Genomic DNA, 22,051 nt, shown 5'->3' on the forward strand with positions numbered 1-22,051 from the left:
GGGGTATTATGTTCCCCAATTTCCTTGTTTTCCAGGGCGTCGATACGGGTCTCGACGCGATCCAGGGTGACCTTAAGAGCGGTAAGTAGGCTAGCTAGCTGATCAGTTGTGACATCTCTGTTGTTATCATTGTTGTTGTTGGACGAAGCTGAAGACGGGGCCATGGCTCTGAGGCAGAAAAACGGCTCACATTACAACTCAATCCGACACGGTTCCAAGACTGAACGCAGACAACACAGAGGACGAGACCAAGATCGACTCAACAAGACGGGGTGACCGTGTGTGGTCCCTCGGTGCTGACTCGATTTATGACGTGACGGTGTTTGACCGAACCTTTGACACGGGTCCAACATGACGGCGTGACGCCACTGGACGGGTCTCATGGCGAGAAGACTCATAAGTAAAGACCCATAAGTACGTTTGCTTTGACTCGATAGACACGAGGCGGAATTGGAATGGTGGACTGAAGTCTTCGAAAATAGAAATTTTCAAAAAGATTCATTTGTCGCTTTAGTGGGCGGCTTCCGAAGATAGAAATCTCCGCAAGTCGATCAGTTGAAAAGGGTTGTCTCAAGTTTATTTGCAAAAGACGGTTTGAGTTTGGGTCGGCTCGGAAAACGGTGTGTTGCTTCCCAAGACGGTTTTGAAATTCAAAATTGTATGTTTTGAAAATCGAGTTTGAAATGTTTGAAGAGGTCTCGGGGACGGTGCATGGTCCTCGGGATCCCGAAAGTGTCTCGAGAAAAGGGTGTGTGCTTTTCTCGGGTTTTGAAAGAGCCATTGTCGGCGCGAAACGGGTTAAAATCCGTGTCTAGACGCGGCGATTATAACGGCGTAAAAAGGTGATTTGAAATAGTTATACAAAACCGGGTTTGAAAATCGTCATTACGACGGCCTAGAAAGGCGTGTTAAAATGGTTATACAAAACCGGGTTTTGAAAATCGTCATTACGACGGCCTAGAAAGGCGTGCAACGATCGGCGAAAGACCGAGGTTTGAAATGGCCATTATAACGGCGCAAAAAGGTGTTTTGAAAGTTTGCAAAATGACACGGAAGGACTTATGATCAAGTAGCACATAAGTACTCACAGTTTCATTATATTATGCATCATGCTGACACGGGTTTTGGCTTAAAAGGGTGGGTTACACACCAAGCAATCAAACCCCGATTTGCGAGAGGGATACCAATCCAAACAAAATGTGTAAGGAGGGTGCCCTAGCCTCGTGCTCGAAAGTGATGAAAGCTCTTTGACGAAACAGAAATGTGTAACGTCAATGGTATGCTTGACTCAATCGGGATTCGAACCGCGGGGATGAGAAAACTCACGCCGACGAGACGAGCCAATTGGTCGATAAAGGTTAGGTTGTGGGCCCGGACAAGGAACCCGACCGTGACCGTAATATCAATTAATGCATTCCAACCAAGACCTCGTTCGAGTCTCACCATCTAGGGATCACAAAGACGTAAGTGTCCTAGTTTTCCCCAGTAGGGTCGCCAATCTGTGGACGTGGGCCCACCTGCGTATGCCCAGTCGATCTGTGGACAACGGCAGCGGTCTTTTTGAAAGCCACGCTCGGCGGCGTAAAGGTGCTTTCGACCGGATCGTTTTAGATCGGTCGGTTTCGTCTCGGTAAGGGTCTCGAAACGATTAGAGATGTTCGGAGTCGCCACCAAGCATTTGTGGGATGCCTGGAACCCGTTCGAATTCCACTTTATACCTCGGTCAAATCGAAGCACAAAGCAGCGTTTTGACATAGGTACTAAAGATAAGGAAATCGTCCCTCTTTAGCATCCTATCTCTAGAATGACTCTCGTACGCCCTGGATAAGGTCGTCCACTATCCAAAGTTTCTGAGTAAGAGGTGAAGGTACGTATTGGGAAGCCCTTTAATCGGACACCCAACCCGCCCGCGTTTAGCGGCCTCTCTTGATCGATCTTGGTTGGTTGAATGCAAAAGTTGATAAAACGGTTTAAATGCATGAATGCGCATCCAATGATTTAAACCTAACATGTGAGCTTTCTAAGTCAGTTGATTTAATCCAAGTATCAAGTATAAGATGTCGAGTTGGATTAATGATTGATTTGCATGCAAGACGGAAATTAAACATCCATTTACCGTATTAGGTTTAGGGTGCATAACATGATCCATTTGTCTTAGTAAGGCATTTGGCAAATATGGTTCGAATAGCCATCTGATCCGTCCTATATCCGGGTTAAGGAGGAGATCGGGATCGTCCTGGACTAATCTTTGGAAGGGAACAGGCCACATGCAGATGGCTATAAGAGGCGCGAGCCAGCCGGCGGTGTAAGGGGCCTCCCTCTGGTTTTGAAAATGAGAAAGAAAAGGCCTACTTGAGGCGCGGGTTAGCCAACGGCTGTATGCCATATTCTGACTGTTTAGAAAACGTTGTAAAACGTGTTGAAAGTGGGTATTTAAACCCGGTTTAATCTTGAAAGGGTCGTTTAGACCGCATTTGTTGATTTGAAGAACTAGACTCGAATAATCATCATTGTTTGATAATATTTGGTGTCGGGTTCGGTTTGACAAGCTTGACATGAATAGTTTTGAAAATGATTATGGACTAATTGTTTTAAGTCCATTTTGAATGTAATTAGTCGTTACTCATCATCGCACATATTCGGTGTCGGGTTCGGTTTGACAAGCTTGACATGAATAGTTTTGAAAATGATTATGGACTAATTGTTTTAAGTCCATTTTGAATGTAATTAGTCGTTACTCATCATCGCACCCGGGTTAAAATCCGGCATGGTATATGGAACCAAGGATGATTTCGTGTTGGTGACTAATATGCATGTTTTGCAAATGTAAAGAAATGAAATAAAAGGTTTTAAAATACCTCTTAAATGTCATTAACCAAATATTATCACCGAAACACGGATTTTAACGGTCATGGTATGAAGAAACAAGGGTGAAAAATGCTTTATGGCTAAAACATGTAAAATGAAACAAAAAGGTTTCGAAAATATTTGAAATGGTAAAAACCGATTACAAATATGAAAAATGGATTAAGGGAAATGACGAGAACAAACACGGTTGATCTCTGGTCTGAACACCCCATTTAGGCGCGAGCCAGTAGGCGACCTAAGGGGCTTCTGCCTCAGACCAAAAATCAGTTTTGGCTCGTTTATTCCATGTTTTGGTTCATGTTATGCATGTTTTAGCATGTTAAAGTCATGAAACAAATAAAAACATAATAAAAGAGGATTTTTACACCCTCATACTTACATGTTTAGTTGTGGCGAGTGACCGACGTAAGTGTAACAACTTGTTTGATCGGAAAAAACTCGGTTTAAAACCGTTTTGGTAAGTAAAAGAGTGTTTTAAATGTTTAGTGATGGTGTAGTGGTCAAAGTGGTCGGACAAGTAGTTTAATGCACGATGACGGTACCAAACAATGTGTAAGGCTCGTGTTTACGATCGGTAGGTCGTAAACACGCGTCGGATTGTGACTTTAGAAGTCGAGTCGAGAATTTTAAGGGAGAAAAGAGGGGGCGGACACTCGCGTCACTCTCAAATGGGCGACATTTGAGGGGTATTTACAGGAGAATGAGTGGTTGTGTGAGTTTTGAGCGACGTGGCCACCTGGGCTGGTCAAAGAGGCGCGAGCCAAATCGCGGCACTTCGAGTTGTGTTGTCACTATCACAACAAACGCAATCATGATTTGTTCTATCCTAGGTTTTGTAGTCACATGTTTGGTACTTGACCATTCATGAATCCGGGAAAACTTAGTATAGAAGGTGTGAAGATATTTTGTTTTTGTGGTTGACTCGGTTTGACTCGTTGTTGGAGTCGGGATTTGAATTCTCGAGTCGGTTTTTGGTCCGGTGTCGGTTTTGACTCTAGTTAGTGTCATCGCGACCCTGTCGTTGTGCATTAAACACTCCAGGTATTTTTGAAATGTTTTGAAATGGTTTGTTTTCGAAATCGTTTTAAGTTTTCCGACGTAAAGTTGTACACAAACGGTCGATCAAACGCTGCGATCCAAAACATGTTGTAGTCCGATAATCATCGGGTGTTTGTTGGAGTCTCCGCAGATATTGGGTATCTACAACGGGAAATATATATGGGGTTTAAATAATATGAGAAATGAAGTGAAGAGGAAAAGGTGGAAAATAAAAGAAGAGCTTAATTATAGACATTAAAGAGGATAATGAAGTGAACAATAATGGCTTTGAGTAATTATTTTGTGGCAACTCAAACGTCTCCTTTTATTTTATTTTTTATTCACAATGGCTTTTTACTATAGGCCAATTCAGTATCCAATATTCTTGTATAATATTGACGTGGTTTTTTTTTGGCAATGTGGCATTTAGTAGCTCTAGGTGGCATTTAGCCATGCTTATGTGGCTTTTAATTGGGGGTTTTATTTACCCTTTTAATAATATTTATAGATATTGATGCAAGAATATCTGCGAAAGATTGCAATCTACTACCCAACAATGTTTCATACACTGTCATCGTAACAACCTTACATCTCATCAAACAACACATCCAAGTGTATATGCTCATCAAACAACCTCAAGCAAGCAACAACTAAAATCCAATAATCTAATTTACACTACATGTCTTTAAACATTTTGTAGCCCACACCTCTTTAACTTCATTCATCACCTCAAGTGACATGGTTGAATAAGAAAACTATTGTTAAAACAAAATAAATAAACTATTATAAAAATATAACTGAAATTAGAAATACCTTCTCAAATTGTTCATCATTACCCTTTGAGTAGAAGAAAATTATGTTATACATCAATTTCATGATATAATAACTACATTCGAAATCTTCTGGTTATTGGGGACACTAAATTTATAAAATAGTATAGTGGTAATTAAATTATAGTTAGAATATGATTTTAAATAGTTGAGAAAAAATAGTTAAGTGTATGTTGACTTACCTCGATCACCTATGGATGCGAAATTACAAACTAAGAGATAGATAGCTAATTACCTCTTTGAAGGAATACTTCACCGTGCTAATCTAAGATAAGATAAACTAAGGGGGCGTTTGGTTGGGGGGGGGGGGGGGGTTGTTCGGGGAAAGGGAAATGGAATGAAAAATACTTATTCCCTTACACGGTGTTTGTTTACATCAAAATTTGTTTCCTTTTTCCCAAATTTGGGTTCAGGAAAGGGAAATAGAATGGAAAATGCGTATTCCCTTATATGGTGTTTGTTTACATTAAAATTTGTTTCCTTTTCCCCAAATTTCATTATTGGTTTCTACTTAATTCCCCCATTTGCATTCCTTAACCCCCCCCCCCCCCCCAAATGGTTTGGGATACCCTTCCCTCACACTCACCACCAATCACACCGACATTCACCATGCAACCACACCCACCCTTTACCAACATTGATGAACACTCATCCTACTAACATGATTGGCGGCGATGCCCGACCTCCCACCCTAGTCCGACGGCGACCTTTAACACCCACATTTACTCCAAGGAGCCTTTAGCAAGATATTACCAAGTAGAGGGGAGGGTTACCTTCTCGGTTGCCCGAATTAGTACATATCAAATCAACAATAAAAGAACAATGTAAATAACTTTATTAACTCTAAATAATATATCGGTTACAACTATAATACCACAGTTTTCTGGTCCTTAGTTACCCAGTAGAGTAAGTGGAACTCGACCGAATTGGTCGTCGTGTGTCTTCTAGTCAGGCTACTGCCCAGGAGCACTCGGCCGAGTTGTGAGGAACTCGGCCGAGCAGGTCGTACTCGACCGAGTACCCGGTCTGACGGGTTTATTTCCGCGGTTTTTGTTAAGATGATTAGAGGTTATAAATTTCGTATTATCAGTTTACAAATCACTTTTTTTCAAAACCCAACGACGTCTATCACCTCTCTAATCACCTTAATTTCTTCCAAGGCTATTGGTTGATCTTGAGTCCTCGTCCGTCTGCTCTATATCAATTCCGTTGGTAAGTACTTTGTTAATTGGTTATGTTTGTCCTTTGGGGTGTTGCCCTAATTGTTAGTTGGGAAAAGGGGGTTAATTGGTATGATTGTGACATAGAGTATGGTTATGATTATTGCTAGATGACGAGTTCCTAGAAGAATACTACTAGCTTCTGCTGTTGTTTGTTGATCGCAGATTCACTCATAAGGTAGGGTTTCCCTACGCAGTTGACTGTGTAATAAATATAAGATCAATTAGTCTCCCTTGTGACATAGAGTATCTGTCACAAGGGAGAGACAGGTCGGTTTAGTACCACATTTTGCTATATGGGCAAAGTAGGTGGCTCAAATTGTAAAAACTGATTTGACTATACAATAGTGTACAATAATAAAAAAATGAGGGAATGGGAGCTTCCCCATGCAACTCTGTAACTTCCTCAACACACCACCAACATTTCCTCAGCTCACTCTGATCAATTGTTTTACTTTTTACTAATTTTTCTCTCTCATCAATTCCTCCTCTCATTAATTTACTTCTCTCATCAATTTATTCATCCTATCACTACTTCGTCCTATTCATCACCTTCATCAAGCTTATCTTCATCTCCGTCCAATTAATCATCTTCTTCAAACTTATCTTCATCTCCTAGCTCCATCATCTTCATCTACTAACTCCGAAGAAGCTTGCGAAGGAAACAATGGGTAAAAAAACGATGTTGAAGAGTACACCTCCGAAGAAGCTTGTGAAGAAAACAATGAAAGGTCTTGTTTCTATTAATTAATCTTTTGTTAAAATGGTCACATTTATGTAGTTTTATTTTGAAATCCATTTTATTTTGTAAAAAAAATTGATTGAACTTTTTTTAAAAAATATTTACTGCTAAAATAGATTGAATTTGTAAAAAAAATTGTTTGTAAAATTAATTAATGTCAAATTTAGGGTTTGGTCGATTCATAGATTACTTATTTTACGAATCTTGATTTTTTTTGTGATCTGATTTGTTTTCGTCGATTCATAAATTAATTCGATGTGATTACTGTTTATTGTTCGTTAGATTTGCGTTTGAAGTTTGATTTTCATGAAAAAAGAGAAAAATATGATTTTATTAGTGGAAAGTGGAAACAATAATTTTATTTTCATGAAAGTAGAGATGGCCGTCATTAAGATGGTAGATGTTGCAGGCAAAAACAAGAAGAGCAAGAAATTACATGCGCGGAAGACGGTACGACTGTAATCTGAAATATATTTGCAATAATCTGTTGTATTGATAATGTGACTACATTAGTTGAGAAATATACCTATGTTTGAGTGTGTTCAAGATGTGAGTACTTTAGTATCGAGATGTAACCCTGTTCGAAATGCGTGAATTAATGTTATGATGACAACATCTATTATAAGCATGTTGACATATGAAAATGTTACCACCTTCGTTGTGAAATGCAACTGTAATGGTTTTACTTCAAAGCCTTTTAAAATGAAAACTTATGAGTAAAAATGGTGACATGGTGATTTTGTAGCAATGTTATCACCTTAGACTGAAATGTAACCATTACACAATATGTCAGTTTGGATTTAAATTAATGTTATAGTGATAACTTACAAGAGTAAACATGGTGACATATGTGCTAGTGTTGAAAATGTGACCACATTAGTTGAGGATTGTACCTATGTTTGAGTGTGTTGAAAATGAATCTTAACATGCTAACATAAATGACTAAACATGATGACATATGTGTTTGTGTTAAAAATGTGACTACCTTAGCAAGAAATATTTGCTCATTATAGATATGTTTATTAGGGTTTAAAATAAATCTTAACATGATAACATAAATGAGTAAACATGGTGACATATGTGTTAGTGTTGAATATGTAACCACCTGAGTTGAGAAATGTACCTATGTTTGAGTGGGTTGTTATTTATATTTATGTTTATTTGGATTTAAAATGAATCTTAACATGTTAATATAAACTAGTTTTGTTACCCATGAAAATCAAGGGTTATCTCTAGGAAAATTAAAAATTTAGATAGTTGATTTTTTTTGTGAATATCAAATGAAATCGAAATTTATTTCATCATTGATACATATTCATATTCTTTAATTTTGATCATCATCTAATAAAAATTCATAAATTTTAGAATTTAATTATGTAAAAATTAGAAAACTTTAAAACCAAATTGAAATATTGAAGTTGTTAGTTGTATAAAAAGTGAATTTACCTGTGGAGTGTGCATGGCATCAAGAGTTAGCCGCTAACCATACGATTTCACCACAAGGTCTTCCTTTCGTACCGCCTACAAAACAAAAGTACAACAAAAAACAATACACAAATTAGTAATTCGTCATTCCAAATTCAAGTTAAAGAAAATACTGCAAATTTTTACCACCTCCAAATGATTGTTTTGGAGGAAAACAAATGAGACGATCTTAAATAGGACATGCTAAATAATGCTAATTTGGAAGTTAAATGATGTACACTAAAATTAGTGTTCACAAACTTTAAATGACATAAATATTAATTAGGAAAAAACAAAAGCATTCAAAGGGTTGTATATAATGGGTTGCTTTATATAATCTTTAGAGTAAATTAACAATTACTCCCTTTTATAAACCTCTTTTCTAAAATAACTCCCTTATAAATTTTTTTTAATAATTTACTCCCATAAAATCTACTCAGGTCAAAAATTGTACCCAAATGGACACTCCGGTGACACATTTCGTCAACATTCAATTTTTCTGTTTTAAAACCTAAATTTATGACGAAATTACCCTTCTTTGTGTTTTTATATTCTTGAGGTTTTCTATCTCCTTCATCTCCTTCATACCTCACGTCACTCATAATTTTCCATTGAAACTCTCTCGTCCCTCTCTCACACCCAAACCAAAATTTTTCATCTACATCTAAAATCAAGAACAACAACAATGTGCATCTAGCCAAATCTGGGCAATTCGGGGCTGCAAATATGTGTAAAACTTTCGGAAATTTTTTTATTTCTGGGCAACAACAATTTGATTCTATAATAGCAACATCTATTCAATTTTCAGGTATTGAGCTGCAAATTTGTGTCAAATTTCTAGAAAATTTATGATTTCTGGGCAACAACGATTTGCATCTACAATAACAGCATCTACTCAACTAAGTTGGTGATCGATTTTTAGGCTTGTTTGTGCCAAGTTTCTGGAAAATTCGTGATTTTTTGGGCTGAAGCTTATTTAAAATGGTGGAATAAACTTGATGGTGATTATGACTAAGAAATTTGAAGCTGATTTAAATTAGGTTTGTGTGAGGAATGGATGTTCCTGCTTAACTAGGTTTGTCACAAGAACAGGCTGGGGATGAAATGGCATGGCATTTTCTTAAAATGAAGTTAAAATCAATATAAAAGTTTAATTGGTTAATAGGATTAGAAATCGTTCTTTTCTTGAAGCTAAGATCAATGGGTAAAAGTTTGATTTTCTTTAATTAAAGTTAAAATCAATTTAGAGATCAACAATTAACGGGGAAGAAGATGTAAATTTACAGGGGCAAAACGGTCATAAAAACAGATTTTTCACCTGAAAGTTCAAATGTGTGCAATTTTTGACCTGAGCACATTTGAGGGGAGTAAATTATTAAAAAGTTTTCATAAGGGAGTATTTTTAGAAAGGTGGTATATAAAAGGGAGTAATTATTAATTTACTCTAATCTTTACGGTGGTAGGAATTATTGCAAAATTAGTATGAGAGTTAAATGGAATAACGGCTATGCTAGGGTAGAGAATTAGAAGAGACTTGTGAGAAAATTCGGCGATGCCTTTAAGAAAATCATTGGACTTATGTGAAAATTATCGTGGGCTAAACTTAAATAATGGTTGAATATAAAATGCCATAATTTTACGTTTAAGAATATTATTAAGCTACTCATTTGTTTTTCTTTTCAAGTTTGTGTAATTTTAAATAAATAAATAAATGTATAATTTTTATGAACTATATTACTATGAAAAATGTTAATCAATTCACTAACATTTTTGTTATTGTAAAATGGGAATTTTAATTGTAAATTAAGAAATTTTGATGTGAATTTTGGTGTTACATCTTTTTTTTTTTGAATTTTTTAATTCAACCATGAAATATAGTTTGTAATTCGGAAGTTCATGAGTAATAGTTATTAAATGAAGGATTAGTGAATGGAAAATATTATAGGTTTAATAGCCATTATAAACTATTGATTCCCATCTTTTAATTTGCCTTTTCATTTATTTTTGAGTTATGAGTATTATTAAATAAGATAATTCATTACTGAGGAGCTTAAAAGGTAAAACAAATAGGAAAAAATGTTAATGAAAATTACTATTATTATTATTGATCTTAAATAGTGGTTGAAATAAAATGTCATACCATTACTTTTAAGAATATTATTAAACTTCACAATTATTTTATTTTTAGTTAAAAGGGTTTGTATAACGATCTTAAATAAATAGATGTAGGTGTAAATTTTAAGTGGTACGATTTCAGGAAAGTTAAGTTTAACTTTTTACCAAAAAATAAAATAAAATATACAATATTTTCAACCAATATTTCACCATATGAAAATAAATTAAAAAAAAACTATGAAAAACTTTAATCAATTCATTAACATGTTTTATTACAAAACATTCAATTAAAATATTAATTTTATAAGTTAATGTTATGTTGTCATTGTCATTAATCAAGTAGGAAATATAAATTAAAATTAATTAATATTAACCAATCTAAAAATGACACATGGAATAAAATTAAATGGTATATATGTCTGCGTGGAGAATGATTGGGTAGGCGTGTGTCAATCTTAATCAAGGTGGCAATGTGAATGACTATGTGGCTTTTCCACATCTTATGTGGCTTTGTCTAGTTGACATTTTTTAGGATGCCTTTTAATAGTATTTTATAGATGACTAAACATGGTCACATATGTGTTTGTAATAAAAATGTGACCACCTTAGTAGAGAAAAATATCTATGTTTAAATATGTTGCTCAGTATAGAAATGTTTATTAGGGTTTAAAAGAATCTTAACATGATAACATAAATGAGTAAACATGGTGACATATGTGTTGATGTTGAATATGTGACCACCTTAGTCGAGAAATGTACCTGTATTTGAGTGTGTTGTTATTTATCATGCTAACATAAATGACTCAACATGATGATATATGTGTTAGTTTTGATAATGTGACCACCTTAGTTGAGAAATGTATCTATGTTTGAGTGTCTTGCTCATTAAAGAAATGTTTGTTTGGGTTTAAAATGAACCTTAATATGATAACATAAATGAGTAAACATAGTGGCATGTGTGTTAGTGTTGAATATGTGACCACGTTAGATGAGATATGTACCTATTTTGGATGTGTTGCATATTATACAAAATGTAGGTACATTTAGAAAATGTAATCACTTTAGCTTAACATGATAACATCTATTATGAAACATGGCGACATAGGTGTTAGTGTTGAAAGCTTCTTAGTTGGAAAATGTGACCAGTTCTTGATGTTATCATCTATTCAAAAATGTGACCATGAGAATGGACAAATGTGCCCTATATTATGGTAAAATGGTAATATAACATAATGTTCCCTGTACTCTTTTAAATTTTTACTATTCTGACTATCTTTTTTCAGTGTATATGTTACCATTTTATTAAAGAACGTGACCTTTTAAAAAGATTTGACCATTTCATTTTTCATATATGACCAATTAGGTGTACATTGTTACCATTTTATCGTATATTTGGATTTGTGATTTTGTGATATCAATTTTAGTTAAAATGGTAACATAACAATGTGTTGCCCCTTTCTGTTTAATTTGTTACCATTTAAGCAACGTTGGTTAATTTATGTATTCATTAAGATAATTATATGGTAACTATTGCAGTTAAACTGGTAACATATGCAATTGTTAGTTGTTACCATCTTAATGTAACAATTGAGAGTGAATATAGACTGGTAATTAGGTGGTTATAATTTTCGTTAAATGACGGACATATGACTCCAAAGTAGTAGCATATGATGTTTTGAATGTTACAAATGTGTCTTAATGTTACTATGTTATTCGAAAATGTTACCATATTAGCTCTTTTATTTTAAGGGCTGATTAATTTGTTTTGTTTGTAGGTAAATGAAGGAGGTCGAGGGACATGGGCCACCATCTCCCCTATACCCTCATACACCAATTGACCACCGCGCAGAAGATGGATGGAAAAGATACAGTAAACATCGGTTTGTAATAAGAAAGACTTAGTACTTAATGGTTGATGGATAATATGTTATTTTGGAACGCACTTTTCTAGTCTCTCAAGATTTTAGTGATGTAAGATAATGATTGATTTGTAACCGTCATATAAGAAAACATGCGCATTTTCTTTTGAACAATTTTAACTGTCACGAAACGTTTACAAATGGTATAACTTTTGTCGCGTATGTGACCACTTTTGTTGACTTGAAAAGTGTGTAAAAGAGAGTATGTTATAATGGAAATGTAACAATATTATTAGGCAGCTATAGTCTCTTAGAATGTGAAAAAGAGAATATTACCATCTTAGTTTGTAAATGTAACTACGACAGCTGCCATCTTAACTACGGCATGTAAATATATTACAGATTACAGGCATACCATCTTGTGGAGATGTATATTTCTTGCTCTTATTTTTGGTGCCAACAGTAGCTGCCATATTAACAGGTTAACATAATAGATTAAACATGGTGACATAAATGTGTTGGTTGAAAATGTGACCATCATATCAGAGATATGTACCTATGTTTGAGAGTTCTAAACTGAGTTTAACATGATAACATAAACGCTTTATAACATGGTGACATATGTTAACATATTCAAGATGTGAGCACTTTAGTAAGGAAATGTAACCAATCCACCGACCACCGCTAGCAATGTAACCATAATGGAACTGAATTTAGGAGATGATTCAAAATGTGACCACTTTAATGGGGAATGTAACCACTCTACGCTAGTAATGTAACCATAATGAGAACATATGTCGCAACATTCGTAGATTGTCTCATTTCATCTTAAGGTGGTTACGAAACAAAGATTGTCTTACATCTTTAACATCATGAGGGACTAAAAAGTATGTCCCAAAAGAACACATCGTTAAACAAACCACCATGTACCATCTTAAAAGTAAGTCCCAAAAGATCATCATTATTACAAACCAACGCTTACATCAACGGGTCATGCCCCTTCTTCATTTCTTCTTCGAAGTCTTAGGAGGATGGGCAACATCTTGAGCACTATTACAGGCGGGACCTTCTGTTGGCCTATCTTTAGCACGAGTGTACCTAAGCTGATGTCGTCTAGCCCCAGGTCAAATGAGGATGGGAGCACCATGTTATCCACTATCTCGTCCAACTGTCAATGGTCATGAATTCAACATAGAATAAGCGGTCATCCAACTACCTGCCAATGGCCATGTGTTAAGCATATATGTTACCATATAAAGCTAAGCTAAGACATGTCCTCACATTGGTATATTACTTAGCTAAGGAGGTCACATATTCATCACTAAGACATGTCACTATGTTAACATGTTAATATTTATTTCAACCTCAAATTATAGTACATTACTCAGCATAGATATGGTACATTTACCAGGAAAAGTGGTCACATTATAAAGATGTTATATGTCACCATGTGTAAAGTATAGATGTTATCATGTTAAGATCTGATCACAACACAAAGACATTGGTACATATATCTGTTAAGGTGGTCACATTGTCAACAATTACAGATATGTCATCATGTTTAGTCTATTATGTTGACATGTTAAGAATAATGTTAAGGTGACCATGTTTTCCACACTAAGACATATGTGATCTAAGGCGGTCACATTATCAACAATCACAGACATGTCATCATGTTTAGTCTATTATGTTGACATGTTAAGAATAATGTTAATGTGGTCATGTTTTCCACACTAAGACATATGTGATCTAAGGTGGTCACATTATCAATATTAAGACATATGTGATCATGTTTACACATTTATTTTACCAAAACAAACATTTTTATAATCTTCGAAAATAAAAAAAAACATTGGTATATTTCTCAGCTAAAATGGTTATCTATTCAACACTAACACATGGATACAATATTTACAGATAAATGTTACCATGTGTAAATCATAGATGTTATCATGTTAAGTTCACGTCAAAACACTAAGAAAGAGGTACATATCTCGATAAGGTGGTCACATTGCCAACAATCACAGATATGTCACCATGTTTAGTCTATTATGTTAACATGTTAAGACAAATGTTAAGGTGGTCACATTTTCAACACTAAGATATGTGATCGAAGGTGATCACATTTTCAACATTAAGACATGTGATCATGTTAACTCATTTATGTTACCAAAACAAACATTTATGTTACCAAAACAAACATTTCTCGCTAAAATGGTCACATATTCTACTCTAATACATATGTTACAATGTTTACGCATAAATGTTAACATGTGTAAGCATAAATGTTATCATGTTAAGTTAAGATTACAACACTAAAACATAGGTACATATCTCGATAAGTTGGTCACATTGACAACAATTATAGATATGTCACCATGTTTAGTCTATTATGTTGACATGTTAACAATAATGTTAAGGTGGTCCATTTTCATCACTAAGACATATGTGTTCTAAGGTGGTCACATTTTCACCATTAAGACATATGTGATCATGTTTAGTCATTTATGTTACCAAAATAAATTTGACTGTCAATAATTCCGCAATTCAGCCCGTACAACTCTAATTAAAATAAACCCGGGTAGGAGTAGTTTGGAGCTACCGCAAAGGCTTGGGAGACGTCCTAATTCCGCAATTCAGCCCGTACAACTTTAAGCCGGTCACTACGGGGTGTCGAAGGGAGTCGTTATATGTCTTGTGTATGTTTCTTATAATAGTGTTGGATGGAATGGATGGTTATGTGAATTGGTTAAACTTAGAGAGATGGATGAAGTGATGTGTTAGAAATGATAAGAAGCATGTTGTGTGTTATTGCTTGGCTTTTAATTGATAGTAACCTATTAAAGAATGGTACATGTATAGATATATGTGTTTTAAAGTCGAATGGTAGATCGTTTTGCATGCTCGGCCGAGCTGGACGGGTAATCAACCGAGTAAGGGGTACTCGGCCGAGTAACCTGTCACTCGACCGAGTGCGAGGGGGCTGTGTTTTGGCAGTAGCTACTGGTTATGACCACTCGGCCGAGTAAGTAGGGCACTCGACCGAGTAAGGCGTACTCGACTGAGTACCCAGTATACTCGACCGAGTATGCTTTACGTGTTATCTGAAGTCAGTTATTGGAGTGAGATACTCGGCCGAGTAGTGTAAGTACTCGACCGAGTAGTCTGTACTCGACCGAGTACCCCCAAGTACTCGGTCGAGTACCTCTTTGGCGGACGTGTTGTTTATTTTGAGCCATCGGCTATGTGCTTACGTTTATCTTGGTTATATCAGCTCAAAATGCCGCCAAAGAGATCATCTGCGTATATTTAGGCATCTGAGATGAGTCTTGAGGAGGTTGCCAGAATGATTGAGCAGGAAGAAGTGCTCATAGAGGCACTCAAGAATGTGGGAAAAGGGGAAGGGAAACCAGTGGATGCATCCCGATTGAGCACCACCATTTCTCGCTTCAATCCTATAACTTTCGAGGGCATTGGTGAGCCAAAGCTGCTTGAAAATTGGCACCGGGAGATGGAGAGTGTTCTGGAGGTAGTTAAGTGTCCGGAGGAGATAATGGTAGAACATGCTGCGTTCTACCTAAGGGATGAGGCTGGGGTTTGGTGGTAGAATGAAAGGGAAAGGCCTCGTGCGTACTATAGGAATCTAGGCCAAATTAGAATCCCATGGGCAGGATTCAAGAGGGCTATGAGACATCACTTTGTTCCGAAGCACATTCATCATAGGTTGAGAGCTGAGTTTGATTCCTTTTCTATGGCTGATAACATGACCGTCACAGACTACCACCACAGGTTTATCGAGTTGTCACGGTATGCGGAGGACATGCAACTGAGTCAGCGGAGTTTGGCTCTTCGTTTTGAGAGGGGGTTATCAGTGAAGATCATGGAGATGCTACCAGCTGGGGTAGTCACTGATTTGAAGGAAGTCTATGTAAGGGCGGGGCAAGCTGAGAGGCTAGTGGACATGGCCAAGGAGGCCAAAGAAAAAGGGGTAGAAAAGAGAAAGGTTGAGAGTGAGGATGGCAATCAGCCAAGCCACAAAAGGAGCAACCATAATCAGGTTAGGACTTTTTCGGGAGGAGCTAGCTATGGCGGGGGACCTCAGTCTTGGGGAAGAGGTGGCCGGAGTATTAGTGTGAACTCCAATCTTCAATGTTTTAACTGTGGTGGGATGGGCCACAAAAGGTTTGAGTGTTTAAGTGCTGCCAGAGGAGAAGGAGGAGGTTTTCCAAGGTCATACAAAGGAAACATTTCACATGCTCCAAATCAGAGTTTGGCTAGTAATAGGCCAGCTGGATCGTGGGGTAATCAGGGAGGCCAAACCAACAATAATGGCAGCTACAACCGCAATAATAGAGGGTCCTATCAGCGTCCATACAATAGTATGACTCAAAACTCGGTGGCTAAGCCTACCACTTTAGCCACTACGGTTCAGGGTGGAGGTCAGAAGAACAACGGTAAACTTTTCATAATGGGCAAGCAGGAAGCTAAGGATGATGCTCATGTGGTTAATGGTACTTTTATTGTTCACAACACACCGTCTTTTGTTTTGTTTGATTCAGGGGCAACCCACTCATTTGTGTCTAGGGGTTATGCCTTAACTATGGGTTTGGGGGAGTATGAGTTGGTAAAGGATGATGTGTTTATACCTTCGGGAGAGTCCGTGTCTTGTACCAAGTTATATAAAGAGGTGTCTATGATGATTGGGCAAGTAGACTTACCAGTCAATCTGTTAGAGTTTCCTTTGGAGGGGTTTCAGGTTATAGTCGGGATGGATTGGTTGGGTAAGTACGATGCTAAGATAGATTGTCGACAGAAAAGAGTGTCTTTAAAGGGACCTAAGGGAACCAAAGTGTTATATAGGGGGTTTGTTGTGAAGCCCTAGATGAAGTTGATCGCAGTAATGACTTTAAAGTCATGTTTGAGAAAGAAGCGTCCTTTAATCCTTTGTCATGTGTAGGATACTCGTATGGAAGAGCCGTCAGCAACAGATATACCAGTGCTTAGTGAGTCCGGGGATGTTTTTCCGAATGAGATACCAGGATTACCTCCTAAGAGGGACATCAACTTTAGTGTTGAGCTTAAACTAGGGACGAGACCTATATTTAAGGCTCCGTACCGTATGGGACCTAAGGAGTTGGAGTATTTGAAAAAGCAGCTGAATGAATGATTAGATAAGGGGTACATACGACCTAGTGTGTCACCTTGGGGTGCACAGTTCTGTTTGTGAAAGGAAAGACGGTAGTATGAGGCTATGCATCGACTACAAAGAGTTAAACCATGTCACCGTGAAGAACATGTATCCTTTGCCAAGGATTGATGATCTTTTTGACCAACTGAGTGGCGCAAGAGTTTTTTCTAAGATCTATTTGAGGTCGAGTTATCACCAGTTGAGGTTAACAGGCGAGGATATTCCAAAAATAGATTTTCGATCACGGTATGGTCACTATGAGTATGTGGTAATACCTTTCGGGTTGACTAACGCACTAGCAGTATTCATGGATCTTATGGACCAGATCTTTAGTCCGTTCTTGGACAAGTTTGTGGCCGTCTTCATTGATGATATCTTGGTCTACTCTAAGACTAAGGAGGAGCATGAGGAGCACCTGAGGTTAGTACTACAGACTTTGCGAGATAATCATCTGTATGCCAAACTATCTAAGTGTGAGTTCTGATTATAGAGAGTAGATTTCTGGGCCATGTGATCTCAAAAGAAGGTGTATCGGTGGATCTTAGTAAGATTGAGGCAGTGTCCAACTGGGAAGCACCGAAGAATGTTGCTGAGATACGGAGTTTCTTGGGTTTAGCTGGCTACTACATGAGGTTTTTGAAGGACTTCTCTAAGATTGCTAGACCTATGACAGTTTTGATGAGGAAAGAGACCAGATTCCGTTGGGATGAGAATTATGAAACGGCGTTCCAAACCTTGAAGGAGCGCTTGACCACAACTCCTTTTCTAGCTCTACCCGAGGGAAGTGAGAACTTTGAGGTATATACCGATGCTTCAAAGAATGGGTTGGGTTGTGTTTTGATGCAGAATGGGAAGGTTATCACCTATGCTTCGAGGCAGTTGAAGCCGTATGAGGAGAAGTATCCTACTCATGATTTGGAACTGGGTGCAGTGGTTGTTGCTCTAAAAATTTGGAGGCACTATCTTTATGAGGCAACCTTTAAGGTGTTTTCAGATCATAATAGTTTAAAGTATATCTACACTCAGAAGGAGTTGAACATGCGTCAGAGACAGTGGATGGAGCTGATCGGGGACTACGATATAGAAATCATCTATCATGAAGGGAAGACTAATGTGGTGGCAGATGCTTTGAGTAGGAAGAGTGTACATTCGTTATGTACTGCTATGTCCTTGATGAAACTAAAGGATGAGATGACTAAGATGGGGATTCATATGATTCGCAAAGGTGATGCCATCGGCGGTTTGACAATAGAGCATGAACTTGATGATGATATAAAAAGGACGCTGGAATTGGATCCCAAGATTTAAGAGTGGAAGTCAAGGGTAGAGAGTGGCACAGTTTCGAGGTTTTCTATCCACACAGATAGGAGTGTTCGTTTTGATGGAAGGTGGTGTGTACCTAGTGACGTTGACTTGAAGAATTTGATCATGACGGAGGCTCATTGCACTCCATATTTGGTACATCCAGGTGGTGACAAGCTCTATAAGGACTTAAAGAAGACGTTTTCGTGGCCAGGTATGAAGAAAGATGTTGCTGAGTTCGTGGCTAGATGTTTGACTTGTCAAAGGGTGAAGGGTGAACAACGAAGACCACAAGGTATGATTCAGTCACTTGAGGTACCAGAATGGAAATGGGAGTCAATCTCTATGGATTTTATCGTGGGGTTACCAAGGACTCAGCAAGGTAACAATATGCTTTGGGTTATCGTCGACCGTTTAACGAAGTCAGCTCATTTTATTCCAATGAAAGATACTTGGAGTAAGATTCAGCTAGCTTTGGGGTACAAGAAGCATGTGGTTCGGTTACATGGGGTACCAAAGGACATAGTGTCGGATCGAGATAAAGGTTTATATCAGGGTTTTGGCAAGTGGTATGGCTTCAAAACTTCGTCGTCAAAAGCTACCAACCAAAACAATATTTATAACTTTACAAACTACTCTTAGTAAAGAGGCAAGTAAAGGTCGGATCCCAAGGGACGGGTATTGATGAAGGATTTTCAATTGCAAATGGTTGTGTCTTAGGGTGTCACAATTTGGGTTGAGATAAGAGATCAACTAAACTAATCAACAATATAAAATCAAGGTAATAAAAACAAACAAGGTGATTAAAATGAGATGTAAACAACTGATTAAAAGTACTAGGGTGTCATGGGTTCATAGGGGATTCATGAGAGTTGACCATACAAACATGTTTTATACTAGATGCAAGCACTTATTGTTGTAATGGGATCGAGTTGGTGTATAAGCTTACAATCCCTAAGAAGGTTTGGGTCCCGGAGACGAATCAATTAGATTGTACAACACCTACAAGTCGACTTAGTCCTTCCTATTCAACAATATGCATGGTCTAATGAGACTCGAGTTGGTGTATAAGCTTACAAGTCTCATTGAAAAGATAAGTGATGGGTAAAAAATGCAAGGATTCATAGGCTCGCATTTCATCAAACATAACATGTGCATAAGTTGAAATCACAACAAGCAAGCAAATTAATTATGAAAACATATTAGATTAAGCATGAATAAATCCCCATGTTGGTTTCCCCTAATTCCCCATTAACCCTATTTAAGGAAACTACTCACTCATTATCAAGTTTAACATGCTAACAAGGTTGTCAATCATACTAGCAAAGCAAAACATGATGAATAAATAAAAATGATTAACAATAATTAACAAGGTTAAAAGAGAATTATACCTATGAAGATGATTCCAAATAATAAAGCAAAGAATAATAGAAGTACTTGATGATTGATGGAAGGTTGTCAATCCTCTAAATAAACCCAAATAATCTTCTAATTACCCAAAATAAATGAAGAACAATAGAGAAATTAAGGAAAGATTAAGTATTGAGATTTGTATTAAGACTAGATTAAAAGTTGATGACAAGATTAAGGAATGATTAGAACTTGATTAAGAAAGTATTAAGAGAGCATGCTAATCTAAGTAGTATAATGGGGTATTTATACTAAAGATTAGGTACAAGGATTAGGGTTACTAAGGGCTTAAATGACTATTAAGTCCTTAAGAAGAGTTGAGGAAATGCTCCTCTCGAAGGAAATGAGCATCTCCGTTTTGCTAGTCTTGGCACGATCCGTGCGTCTTGGGAAGTGGCACGGGCTCTCTGGACTGTGATCCGAGCGGATCGTCTGGATGACGCTCGGATCCTTTGGCTGCAAGACGAGTGTCTTGGCTGCGGGACGCTCGGATGGTGGTGGTTGGAGACGCTCGGATCGTCTGTGATCCGCTCGGATCCCACAGCAGACTGCTTCTCTTCTTTTCTTCCTTCATAATCCGCGAGGATCATTCCGGGGATACAAGGATCCTTTCGTCATTGCCCATTTCACTTTATTATCTACATAGGCCTTCTAGTATCGTCTTCTCTTTGATGCTTGGTCATTAGATGCGATCAATTTAGCTCTATTTCGCCATGTAAATGTAAGGTTAGCACTCCTTTCCTACCAAGGGGACAAAACCTCAAAGAATATGCAAAATGGGAAACTAAAGATAGTAAATGGCCCAATTATGCACTATAAAGCATAAGAATGAGGATAATTCGGGGGCTAAATGTGTTCAAATATGAGTCACATCAAACATCCCCAAACCGAACCTTTGCTCGTCTCGAGTAAAGAGGTGACAAAAACTAGGACCTTTATTTAAACTAACCTACTAATATAGCCGATGTGAGACAATTAGCGGGTCTCACTCTGCCCCTTTCACTCACAACAAGACAACCATGAGGCAGGATGCCTTCTTGCAAGGCAAGGTGGGGCTTGCCAAAATGGCGACACATCCAAGCATTAAAGCACACAAAACAAGTAATGGATGCATCTACAAAAATGAATAGCCACTTTCCTCATCTAAGTGGCGGAAATTATCTACAAGGGAAGCAATCTAAGGGTACACACTCCATCATAGATATGGTTTCTTCAAGCTACTAAACCTAGAAGGATACCAATAAATCACCTCCAAGTTATGTCAAGCTAGGGTACCTTTGTCCTCAATTGTTAAATGCTTTCGTCACGAGTAGACTCCCTATGGTGTTAGAAACACTGGAGGATCGCGGAATTCCCCTTCTTGCCTATACAAAAAGAAGGGTCGTCCCCTTTCTACCATGTACAAAAATGGATTTGATGGATAAAAGGGATCATTTGTATTTTGAGTTTCATATGGGAGTTTTCTTTTGTTGTTGTCCCCCCCCCCTCTCCAATTTCTTGTGGCATTTGACATTTGAGAACACTTTCTTTTTGCCATTTCTTTTGATGTTTGGCATTTCAATACTTGACAATTTCAACTTTTTCTTGCATTTTCTTTTGAACATTTTCAAAGCTACCCCATTTGTAGTGAGGGTGCTTATATTTGAAGCATACGAGTTTTCATTTTTGTTACTCCTCTTTTCTTTTGATGCAATTGCAAACTTTTTCTTTCATTTCAATTATTGAACTCAAATTTGAACAATTTTTGTGCCCATTCCCTTTTTGATGACAAAATGTGGTAGAATATGGAAGATGGTTGCATGGTTTCAAGGGTCACCTTGGAATAAACGGTAGCCAAGGAGTTATCACACCACAAGGTACTCTTGACTAGGCCCTAATCCTTGGGTCAAAGGATACTAGCATGACACATCCTAGGGTGTTTTACAAGTATTCTAACAAGCAAAATATTAAGAAGAAAAAGTATCTACAAGGGCCTTATATACACTTGTCAAGTTTCCCAAATAGATGCTTTCACA

This window comes from Silene latifolia, chromosome X (assembly GCF_048544455.1).
Source record: "Silene latifolia isolate original U9 population chromosome X, ASM4854445v1, whole genome shotgun sequence".
Taxonomy (NCBI): domain Eukaryota; kingdom Viridiplantae; phylum Streptophyta; class Magnoliopsida; order Caryophyllales; family Caryophyllaceae; genus Silene; species Silene latifolia.